At 38.3% G+C, this 12,326-nt stretch overlaps 1 protein-coding gene across 2 annotated transcripts in view; it reads right to left on the bottom strand.

Annotated features, from left to right (window-relative positions):
* Positions 1-12,326, bottom strand: part of MCTP2 (multiple C2 and transmembrane domain containing 2) — a 60,467-nt gene that overhangs the window by 47,227 nt on the left and 914 nt on the right. The window lies entirely within an intron of this gene.

Here is a 12,326-nt window from a genome sequence, read left to right as displayed (position 1 = left end):
TAATTTGACAAACTGGATGTTAAAAACAAAAAATAATTTGATAAAAATGCATTTCTTGTTCTTATTTCCCAACCTGCCCCCCCCCACACAGTTATGCACATTTGAGCCCAGGCTTGCCACACTGCCTCCCACATATGCCTTACACCCCCCAGATACGCCATAGTGAACTCAGATACAGACTTGCTCACAGCACACTGACACAATACGTTTATAAATAAATACAGGATTAATCTTCACTGCCCCCAGGATTTAGATTTACTTTTTCTACTGTACGTGGCACAGAATGCCATTGAGTCTCTTCTTGAGGGACTTTGCTTTATGCATTAAGATGGGTTCTACCTACAGGTAAGCCTATCAGATGTTTTTCTATGCTACTGTAGTACTTGTCATAACATAATAAAAAGGAGATGAGGTGAAACATTTTAGATACATTTATACAGTCTTGGAACCCACTGCCTTGATGTTAGTAGTGATAGCTATACAGCAGTAAACAAAAACAAAAAACACACAACATATAAAAACTGCTTCAAAAGCTTTTCAAGTGTGACCTGATAAACCTAACCAGTTTTCTGCTCCGATATCCTCTACTTAAAGCAGCCTTTGTAAGGTTCGATTTAACACCTCAGAAACATTACGGGTGAGATAACTAAACAGAAAGGAATAATCACACAAAAACCTACGGTTTGAGGAAGTGGCAGATCTGCCCAAAGAGCAGAACATAGTTGTACAATGTTACTGAGAACCGCATCAATGTGGTCAAAGTGTTACCATCCATTAATAGAGGCCGGTAACATCAGCAGTAACTCAGGGGTTTCATTCGTGAACTCTAAAGGTTCCTCTCAGCTGCATTTCCCATGGATTCATGAGGGGAAAAAAAACAACAACAAAAAAAAACTATGCAATCTTAGAGGGGGGGGGGGGGCTGCCATGGCCTTACCAAGGCTTTTAATTTTTTTTGGGGCCATTTTTACCATAGGTGGGTTGAATCAAGATTCCCCTTTTCCAAGTTTGATGTACCCACGCAAATAAATCATTTTTCAGAAAACAAAATATGGCTTTCATTTGATGCCATAGTAAAACATGCAAAAAAAATTACTGAGTTGTAGTATATACAAAACCACTAATATTATTCCCTACTTGACACCATATAAAGGCAATTAGGGGGGTAGATTGGCAAATAGTGGAGGAACAAAGCATATCTGGGTGGCAGAGTGGCATATGGGGGGTATAAGGCATACCTGGGTGGCAAAGTGGCATATAGGGGGTATAAGGCATACCTGGGTGGCAGAGTAGATAGCCTTGGGGCAGATGTGCATAACTGGAGGTCAGGTTGGCAAATAAAGGAAAATAAAAAACAAAAAAATGTTTTTTTCTCAATTATAGTCTTTATTAAATCCGAAAAATAGTTTACATGTGAATATTTACTAGCAAAACTTTTTCCTATAGGGTAGTCTTATATTCAGGCTTTTTTTCTAAATTAATATTCAAATTTTAGGAGGGGGGCCCATCTTATAATCGAGCACTTACAGGAATCCAGTACTTACAGGAATTTTGAGGATTCAACCCTACTAGCAACGATGTTTCCAAAGCTACATTTAGTTGCGTCAGTGTCAAATTCAGCAGAATAGGTGTAACAGCACCTTTTTTAATATAGAGTCTAGTGTACCCGACATGCCCAACAATAGAAAAATGCCAATCCATGGCAGAAATCCCACTGAAATCGGTGCCAGGGCTTTCCACACCTAGCACGCAGCCTTCATGGAGGGGACTACGTCACGTGCAGGGATACGCGTTTGACTGAAGAGATCCCCTGTATGGCATTTAGATGGAGGATGGGGAAAGGAACAAATACTGTACATTTGGGGAGATTCTGCAGAACAGGCCATGCACCTTTAACATGCATTACAGAGTATATGACGGCAGGAATGCCCCATTACAACATAACTCATGGTGTCAAAACTATGCACGCAAATCAAAAACTTAGGACACCATTTCTGCTCACACCAATAACTTACATTTAGTAAATCGCTAGCCGTACAGAAAAGTATGATAACGTCGTGAACTTGACAGACAAACACAGGAACTTTGTCATCACTCGTCACTGGAGATATATAATTTGTACAAAGGGCGAACAACAAACACACATTCCACTTTTTCAGATTCAAACATGAACCTAAGGTTTATATCTTGAGATTTTCACAACGTCATAGTAGCGAAACATAATTCAATATTTACATAGCTGGTGGTGATTTTCTATAAACTCCAGTGTTCCGTCAACCTGGCTACAAGATTGCTCAGAGCTGCTACGATGGTGCTATATAAAATCAATAAATAGTAAAATGTATATAGTATATGATGGCCAACTTAAGGATTTTGGGAAAAAAAGAAATGTCGGTGCGCTAAGCTAGTCACAGGCTCAAATAATACAAATGTATAATACGAGGCCTACCAAACAGGTGTAAGCATGCTGCAAGAAACAGTGTATTGGCTGTACAATGTATACAAAAAACAAAAACTGTCTGCGCTTCTTACCCTAATAAAGTTGGCAACAAATATATAAACATAATAGAAATTAAGGATTTTGGTCTATAAGGGAACAAGATCAGTATTTGGTGAGAGAGTGATGTCAGAGTCCTTCGGATTTTCCCTGATGTTGCCCACCTTGTTTAAGCCATAAGAAACAAAAACAAAACCAAAACAAAAAAACACCAACATTTCCTCTTCAACAGGAAAGGCTACCAAAGTAATTTAGCTTTGCCGTCACAGCGCCTCAGGAAAGGGAGCCTAGCTTTAGAAAAACCGCAAGTGCGGATATTTGTACCGATCGTTAAGAGAAGTGCCGCCAGTCAAGTTATTTACTTGGCTGGAATTCAAATACGTGGGAAGATGCTGCATGCATGCTAAAAAAAAAAAAAAAAAATCCAGTCAAACAGTCAATTTGCCATATCCTATTCTTTTTAAACATGTATTTAATGGTGGTCAATATATAGCATGAAGTTTAGAATATATTTTCTTTTAAAATAACCATTGTAGGAAGTTGTAGCTTGGGCTGCAATGTAAAAAGTCTTCCATGAACTTACAAAGTTTGTACTACTGCTTAAAAAGTCTCCGCCAGCCTCACTAAAGAAGAACGCATATTAAAGTACGTTGGTAGAACCCGTATCCAAATGCTCACAAAAATATATAAAATAAATGAATAAATAAAATCCCTTAAGCAGAAGTTCCCCACAGGAATGTCCTACCATTGGAATAAAGGTTCCAGTTTTGCTATTTCACAGTTCAATGGCAAAATGTTTACCAAGAAACAAAAAGGTATTGTGACAAAAACAAAAGCAGGTAGGGAAAACGCAATAACGTGTTGGCCTCTTGGAGTCATTTGGTGTATCCGAGTCTGATGTCAGTCTTTGGGAATGGTTTACGAACCGGCGTGTGCAGAATTGGCAGCAACTTGCACGGCTCACAAGTAATTGAATAATTGTCGGGCTGTTGCTGCGAGTTCATTATTATTTCCCCATTCAAATTACTCTGAGATTGAGGCAGGAGTTCCTGGTCGCTTGTACGTGTTTGCCTAACAGCGTGTCTTGTTTTGGTGTATTATACACCAGAAATATACTATTTCATGATGCTATCAAAATATCTGCTTATATTGATATACTGATACCTGGCATTATCAAGATCTGTACACACGCACCTTGGGGAGGGGGGCTAAGTGGGTTACTGAACCTGTCAATATACTGTATTTGCTTGATTTTCCAAATATTTTTTCAGAAAAAAAAAAACTAGAATAAAAACGACCTTGCCTGTTATTCAGACCACAGATCCACCCGCAGATCCTGAAATATTGCATTTCCACTGCCTACTATAGCCCCCAGGACACATTATATGCATTCAAAGACTCTGAATTGCAAGCCAATATGCGGTAACACGTAGGCACAGGTCACGTGACCCTATCACTAAAGAATAATGTTCACAAAGCAAATCTCACACTCCTGCCTATCAGCCTGTGCTGTTCTTTACAAGTTATAGAGAGGAGCTGGTTCAAATAAAGGCAAAGTGCAGTAGACTACATATCCCATGATACTCAAGCTACCTTACTTAAGGTTGAAAAAGCATCATGGCATGTGTTATTCCTAAAGATGTGCTACTCAGCTCTTAGCCTCCGATAAGCAGGTGATGATATTTTGCACACATGAAATACATAGTTGGGTTATCTTTTTTTCTTTCAATATGATCCAAAGGGGAAGTCATGTTATAGTAGAGCAAATACAGTAATGTGTTATTGCCCATTTAATGATACAGTCTGACATAAAGATGATAAATAAAATGATGCCCTTCTTCATGGACATATGCCTTTCCCTCAGTAAAGCAAGCTGTGTTACATAGTTTATTCGTCATCCCTCAGCTTCCTTGCAGGTACTGGAGTCAACTCAAGATTGCATGTGCATTCATAGTATAGTATTGAACCATGCTTTTTGTTCAACTGTAGCCACAAGCTCCTCAAATGAGAAAAAAAAATTACGTGGATGTTTCTTTAAGTTTAGATTTTTATAGTTGACATGCAAAGCCTAATACAGTGTCAAAAGCATAGATTTACAAAAAAACAAACAGTTACAAAGAGGAACATACATTTAATTGACAAACAATATTAGATTACCCAATATTAAAAAAGGACCCAGACATATTATACTTATATACACACACGTTGTAGCGGGCAGAGAGTGCTTCATAAATCAGATACTATGCAGTCATGTGAAAAAAAAGGTACACCCTCCTTGAAGTCTATGGATTTACATACCGTGACATTATATGTGCACAAACCTCAACAAACTAAAGCAACATTGTATAGAAGAGGGGAGACAAGATTCCTCCGATGCGAGACTGAATCAAAGTTTGCATTGTTTTTCACACATGGCTTCTCCATTTTGGCTTTATTTTTGTTGAATAAATCATGACACCATAATAGGTTATGTACATTTTTAGGCCTCCTAAGGAACAGATGATTGTTATGTTCCAATATGTAAACCATAGTATTCATGGTGTACTTTTTCAGATGACTGTAAATGCACACACACACACACACAAAATACTACTACTACTACTACTACTACTTTAGGATCTGCACATTAAGGCATAATAGTGTACAACAGTTTCACCTGCAGACTTAAATCAGAATCAAATAGTTAATCAGAAGTTGTCTTTACAATGGTATAAGCAGAAGAGAAATCCTGTTTAAGAACAAAAATGATCTCCCTTGGATTATACCAGATTAGAAAACCTCAATTGTGTTTTTTTTTTTTTTTTTTGTTTTTTTTTTTTTACAACGTTGCAGAGAAGATTTACAGAATGCATACACTACCTCCAAAAGGTTTTGGACTTTATGTCTTTTAAACCAGCTTGCACTGCCATGTATTTACACAAATATGATGGGGCATTCCCCCATGGATCCCCAACTTTGATCATACCTACAAGAGAAATTAATTTTCCTCCCCGCTCTTTCTATAGGGACAGAAGATTCTGAGCCAATTGCTAAGTAAATATATCTGGCGACCAGCAATTGTTCTCACCCACAGATCTAGCGCGGACGTGCGAATAACGATCAGGAGACAGACCTTGTAAGTTAAATGTCATCCCTGCAAAAATAGCCAGCATTACTTCCTGGGCAGAAAACAAATACACAGCCATTTAGTTTTAAACAGTTTACTCACCCACCAAGAACAAACAGTATAATGTGTCTATTCAATGCTTTGTCAAGAGCTAGACTTGGGTAGGTCTATGGTTTGTTAAAGGGACAGTTTAATGTCCCCAACATGCCAATTAAAGAAGAACGCATATTAAACTACTCTGCGAGTACATTAATATGCATTCAGTAGAACAAAGACTGGTTGACTGAAATTAATAGGAATGCTTGCCATCCATGCACACAGGGAATAGACCATCCTGCCTTCAGCTTCGCTAAACCAGCAAACATCTCCTGCATGCAAAATATCTGAGGCAGGACAGATGCTTTTGGGGGAAGTTCTGTAGAATCCCACTGTACATTCGCAAAAGAAACACCACAGACATTTAAAGGGACCACGCAACTATCATGTGCATTAGGCAACCAAGACCAGGTGAATATTGTTTATGATAAATTGACCCTGGACCACTGTCCTGACTTGGCTCATCCTGTAAGGTGGACAAGTGGACGCGTCCTGGTCCTAGCCTTTCAAGCACCAGCCCGACCCACCACTTTCAGCCCCCCTCTTGCTGCACTTCTAGCATAAGTGTCTTGATATAGACTTGTAAAATGCAATATACAAGGTCATGTAAGCTCTTCCAGCAAGAAAGGATCACTGGGATTGGTCATGTGCAGTGCAAAAACACTGCAACTCCCTTGTTACCTCTTGCTTTAGGGAATAAACCTGGCTGTTCTGAATATGGAGAGCTAGTAAACAGGAGAAAATAATTATAAATAAAGGTTTCCTAACCTGTTCTGAACCTGGGGAAGAATGGGAGTTACATAGAAGGGACAGTTTTGGTGTAAATTGAAATCTTGTATTCCCAATAAGACTCAATGAAATACCCCTGATGGTGCTTCTACTTTTCCGGTTTACCGTAGACACATAACCCATAGGATTCCAAACCACTACTGCCCTTTGTTTTGACAGAATACATAGATATATATCTATCTATCTGCAGTACAGTTTATCAACTCTCATGACTTAAACACATACCACATGAAGCAGCCAGTCAGTGGGTGGCACTGCAGCTTTTCTTAAACTTAATAAATGAAGTATTCTGCAGGTTTAATGAATGCATATTACAGTACTTAGAATATACTTTAACATGCATTTGTTGTCAGAGGCTAATGGAGTATGCTTATAACAAATTGTAAAAGAAATGGATATACAAGCAGTAAAGTTTTTAAATCATCATCATAAAACAGAATACATATCAGTGAATAATACTCATGCTTAATTTAGAGCTTGTCAGGAAAACTTTACATAAATGGTTAATGTGTATGATGAAGTACTCTTCTCTGTATTGAGAAGTTCCACCGTTTACATCCCATAATTAACTCGGATTAGCTCCCGTTTCTTTTAAACCCATTCTATACACTGTCCAGGACATAGGATGAGCATTATGACATCATAAATAATTTAAACACCTGTCATCGAAGTAAAATCCGGATACACGGTTGTAATGTTTCTACGGCTTCAATAAGCTTAAAACTATTTTTCTTCAGCAGAGAAAAGGTTAAGAACTTTGAAGAACCATAGCTATCCTCTGGACATACTAATCACTATAAATACGTCTTACACTGGTTTAGCGTGCTTACCATAAATCACAATGACAGCTGAAACGCAGATAAGGCCAGACTGCTCTAGGTGGAGCACCTGTACACAGTCATAATGGATTTAGAAATTAATAAGAACCTGGGGTGTGGGGCACTCATGGCTTTTAATGTGGGTTACACTCATCCAGGCAAGGAGGAGCAGATTTAATGTTTGTCAGAGAAGGACACGTCTGTACAAAGTGCATTAAAAACAAACATTTAGGTTTGTTTACTAAAGCGAGTGGACAGGAGAGCGCAGAGGGTTTGGAGTTCCAAATCATTTAATTCAATATGCATTATGAAGGGTCATTAGCTACAGTATGCATTACACACATACCTGGGAACTCTCTGTTTGACCCAAAGTCTATGGGTGAAGAGCTGGAAGGAGAAGGGGGTATCTAAACACCCAACCCATCTATTGCTACCTGGGACTAGCCTTGCCCCAGAGGAGGGAGAGGTCTGGGTAGTCTACCCTCAGAAGTTCCCACAGCTGCAGCACAACATCCCTCTTTAAAGACCCATTGTCACACCACTACCACCTGAAGCAGCTAATGAGGCGGTAGGAAAGAGCTCCCAGTGAAATTACTGGGGGCCATTTCTGTGCACGCGCACAAGGCGTCTCATTAGACCTGGAACTCTTGGCCAAACACCTTCCACAAGCCTAGCAACTGGATAGTAGGGGATCCTGCTAAATTTCTCCATGCACTTGCAAGGAGGAGAAGACAAACATGTGTTAAGTATGTACTGTTAAACAGAGAACAATATATGCAGTAGAGACCTGAACTATATAATTGGAAGGGACAGTCCTTATTTCTGATATGCATTACCTGCTATAAGACCCACTTGGCCCTTTATAGGGTCTTTTATTCATGATAGTATCACACCTATTCCATATACGCTTAAAATCTCATCTTATAGCATTAATACTATAAAGTATCAAGGGACCAAGCAGAAACTCAACAAGGCCTCCTGCATCTTCAGATACCCGGAGGTCTCACCGAAGCCAGGTGAATATTTCAGATGCTCTCAACAATGCTTCAGTGGGAAATACGAGGGCATGAGGATGCAAGAACCACTTTACAGTTCCTTGCCCTTATAAAACATTAACCAAGCAAGACTACATTTTCATCTCATTGCCACCAGTTAGCAAATATATAAAAATATATCGATGGGAAAAAAGACCTTTTTTAAGAAATAAAATGAACATTTTAAAATACAGTTTATTCAAATATTCTATAAATATCATATTTAGTTAGTGAGAAAAATAAAAAGTACACTAACTAACCTGTCTGTTTTGAGTTAGCTTCACAAAAGCCATGGTGGCCCACCAAATGATGATGGCCTACAAATTCTCCACCATGAGCCTGTGTTACCTTGCGAGAGTCTCTCCTAAGAATGATATAGCTTGTGCCTGGCAGCTGAAAGCTACATGAAACAGGTCAAAAGAAAAATAAAGCAATACTGGAGAATGACTAAAATGTATTGGACGCTGACCTTTTTTCCTTCTATTCCTTGAATCTGGAAGGATGGGGTGGAGACTGCTGAGAGATGTTTAGACCAGGGACTACATTCCCAAGTCTAGGAATAACACACCCCTAGTTCCTGTAAACTTAAGATGATTTTTCAGAAAGTGGGAAATCCAGTTCTACCACTAATTGACAGAAGGATGTTATTGGTCTCTCTAAATTTACAGGAAAATGAAGGCATGAGAAGGAGGGGGTATGCTAGCACCTAGTAAACATACTTCCTTAACTAGTTTTGCAAGCAAATTGTTTCTACCTAGTTTGAAAAGAAAAGCACTATATATTCTTCTAAAAGGACCAATGTAGCTTTAGTTCCTCGCCATGGGATGTTTGCTGGGCTAATCTTTTTTTTTTTTAAGCAAAAAGCCATCAAGTGAAGAGGGACACTATTTCTGAGTAAAGTCATTTTGAGATTATGTGGATTCATACATGGCCAATAGTAAATAGCCACTTGGCTTTTTTGTTTGAACTTTTTTTTTTTTTTTTTTTTTTAAAGCAGAACCAATAACAATGTAACAAAAAAACTGACACACGTCTCATTATGTTTTAGCTGTACCTGCCCCTTGTATCGATCTCTGCCAGCCTGTAACTTAAGACCCAACAGGCAATTTTCCTTTAAATCTAACCAGTCAACAAAGAATTTGAACAGTGGCCCATTGAAGGCAGATATGGCAAATGGCTTGTAAGGATTTAACAGCCAACACCAAAACTATGCAACGCAACACTGATACACTCAAGAGTCATCCCCGAATACAGGCATAGTATTATTGCAGGAACACAAGACTTGGAGATTTAACAAAGTGCAGAAGAATGTTTCAGAGGAGAACGTTAGAACATGAGGTCATAGTCTAAAGCCACTTTACCGACAGCATAGTAGACAAGTGGAACAGCCTCCCACAATAAGTGGTAGAAGCAATACAGTGAGGGATTTAAAACATGCATGGGATACACATAAAGCTATCCTGAATCTAAGGCAAGACCAAGGACTGATTAAGGTCCAAGTAAAGATGAGCAGAGTACATGGGCCAAATGGTTCTAACCTTCTATGTTTCATGGCGGATACATGTGAGACACCAAATAGACTTCTTTTTCAGCACATACACGGTTATTTACTGTTCCCTCGACTGAGTGGCCATTTGAAAGAATAAATTGTCTACTCACATTAAGAGCAACTGTTTACCAAATAGAATCAAGTCAAATAGTTTACAGCAAAGCTTTATAGTCAAATATTTACATAGCAGACAAATTAATTGCGATAGCGTAGTTCTATTTACTTAAGTCTTCTCACACAATTCCCATAGGAAACAACAGGTCTCTAATGGATTGAATGGTACTACGTCCGAGTTCTTAGAGGAGGAAATAGACTTCTAGAAAGCAGAAAAAGTGGATTATGGCATACCAAAGAATTTTAAAAAAGATTTTCATTATTAAAAAAAAAAAAAAAAAAAAATAAGATTTTTCAGCTTCTGTGTTTATATGCAACTAACCCTTAGGAAGAAAAAACATTTTGATTTAATATTTTTTCGGTAATACTTGTTGAATTGTTAGATTAAGTGTTTGAGTACTCAAACGCCTTCAGTTGCCCGCCACAGGCCACCTCCTTCTACTCGCAGACAGTACATTATAAAACGCTGTTGGATCCATACGTTCGTTGCAGCAACAAATACACATGTCAGGAAGCGATCTGTGTTGGGTAAGCGATGCTGAATTTTACTCAAACACCTAAAGAGGAACTCTAACCATTTTTTTTTCTTTTATTACTAGATTAAAGATAAAAATTCCCAAATATATCAAATACACTCGCAAAAAACCTGACTCCCTATACTGTCAATGGAATGGCACAGTCTTAATAACCCACTCAGACACTAACTATTGAAAACTTATGTGCAAATGGAATCACTCAGCATAGCCATAAAGAATCAGCTTAGTGTGGTTAAAGTCACCCAGAATGACAACAACGGCAGCTTCAGGGTCTGTTTACTGGAACAAAACGAGGAAAGAAAGAAAGAAAAAGTTTAACGATTCTAAACCGCTTTTCAGGAGAAAAAATAAAACTTATTTTTTCCATGAGAAGTTCACTTATAGGCAACACGTTGTAATTTGTCAAGTTATTTTCTTAAGTTAAAAAGTAGAGTTAGTTTTCAAAGTGGAACAGCATCTTTAGTGTTTAATGCTAAAGCCCTTAACACTATGAAGAGAAGCACAAAAAAAAAAAAGAGAGAGATCCAAAAATATGCTACAATCCTAGCCAAAGGTCTCCAGGTCCTCTGGGTGGCCAGTACTTTAAACATTCTCAAAATGCCCTCTGTCATTATCCAAAAATATTACACAAACAGTCTGATACCCCGAGCTGGTGGTAATAAGATCAGGGCGGTAAACGTGATTGTCTATTTTTAACCAGTTTAAAATAAATAAAAAAATAATAAAATGAAACACAATAGATGTCGCAGCCACAAAACCTGCAAGTCTAATCTGCTGATGAAAGCTCATTTTTTCCCCGCAGATGCCGACTAATACTAATTTCCCGGAGTACTTTGGGGCAATTCTTGGGTCTGTTATTTGATAGAAACACATCATTAAGGGGGGGGGGGCTGAATTCTCCATTCTTGGTTCTGCAATGTTATTAAATAAAAACATAATGTGGGTAATATAATAATAAATAATATTTATTTTAAAGTGATACTCTGTTGTTTTATTTTTGCATTAAAACTAAATAAATAAGCAGTGAATTTACCCCAAAATAAAAGATGCACACTGCCGCCAGCTCCTGAAACACCAGATATACACGATGCACGACCTTATGCATATTATTATTTTGGAGAAAAGGCATAAAAGTCTAGGAAGCCAGAAATCCTTAACCTTGATTTCCACAGCAACTGTTCATCATTTAATACTTTCCTTGAATTGTTTTATATGCTGCTTAGTAGATAAATCTGGGAGGGTGGTAGATAAACAGAACAGCCTCCCAGCAGAAGTGGCAGAGGCTGATACAGTGAGAGAATGTAACCATGCATTGGACAGGCAATCAAAGGCTGATTAAGATCAGAGTCTCTACACCAGGAAAAACATGTAGACTGGATGGGCCGGATAGTTCTTATCTGCCATCAAATTCTATGCTTCATAAAAATGATTAATTAACATGGATACCTTTAGCGTGACAAGTTATGCCGACTACAGGTAAAGAAATATATGCTTTTAACGTGTAAGCGTTCTAAGGCAGAACTACAATAGCTACAGAACGACTTCAAATATACTTTGGTCTTGGATTAGAGCTATAGCAAATGCTTTATACACCAAACACATAGAGTGGGGGCAGATAAGTGGAACAGACTCCCAGCAGAAGTGGTAAAGTCTAACACAGTGAGGAAATTTAAACATACATCGGACAAGTTTAAGGATACCCTGAAGACCAGACCAAGGATGTGATGGCAGGTAGAACCCATCTTGTCATCTAACAGAAAGTCACGCTGTAGAAGAACTGTCACACA

This window comes from Spea bombifrons, chromosome 4 (assembly GCF_027358695.1).
Source record: "Spea bombifrons isolate aSpeBom1 chromosome 4, aSpeBom1.2.pri, whole genome shotgun sequence".
NCBI lineage: Eukaryota > Metazoa > Chordata > Amphibia > Anura > Pelobatidae > Spea > Spea bombifrons.
The sequence above is the reverse complement of the archived record's forward strand: the minus strand, read 5'-3'. Positions and strand labels throughout refer to the sequence as shown.